Raw genomic sequence first — 506 nt, 5'->3', positions numbered from 1 at the left:
CATCCTGGGGTGCATTCACCCCCCAGCTCACCCCCACAGCGTCCCCGCAGCTCGGCCGTGTAGGTTTCCCAAGCGTACCAGGAGAACCAGTACAGTTTTGGCCAAATTCAGCCCCGGCACAAGTGCGAAACCCTCCGTCAGTGGGAGATGGACCCGTTGAGAGCAGGACAGGGCTGGCTCCTGCAGGTCTGGTCCCCAGCGAGCGAGGACATGACACAGCCGGAGAATGAAGGGGTCCATCACCCCAGCCCTGGGCTTCAGCACAGCAAGAAATGGTGTAGCTTTTTGGAGCCGCCTTTGCAGCCCATCTCCTCCGGTGCCTTGTGCTTCCCCGGGAAGGGAGCCTTTTAAATATGTTTTCACCAGCTGACATTTTAAGTATGAATAAACAGCTATTATGCATGCACTAAATATTCATGTTTTACAACATTGCCATTACACTGAGGAATTATTTATGAGGCTGCTGCTCCCCAGCGGGGTGAGGGGACGCAGCGCGGCGTGGCTGG

Source organism: Cariama cristata, unplaced genomic scaffold (assembly GCF_000690535.1).
Source record: "Cariama cristata isolate BGI_N322 unplaced genomic scaffold, ASM69053v1 scaffold25465, whole genome shotgun sequence".
Taxonomy (NCBI): domain Eukaryota; kingdom Metazoa; phylum Chordata; class Aves; order Cariamiformes; family Cariamidae; genus Cariama; species Cariama cristata.
The sequence above is the reverse complement of the archived record's forward strand: the minus strand, read 5'-3'. Positions refer to the sequence as shown.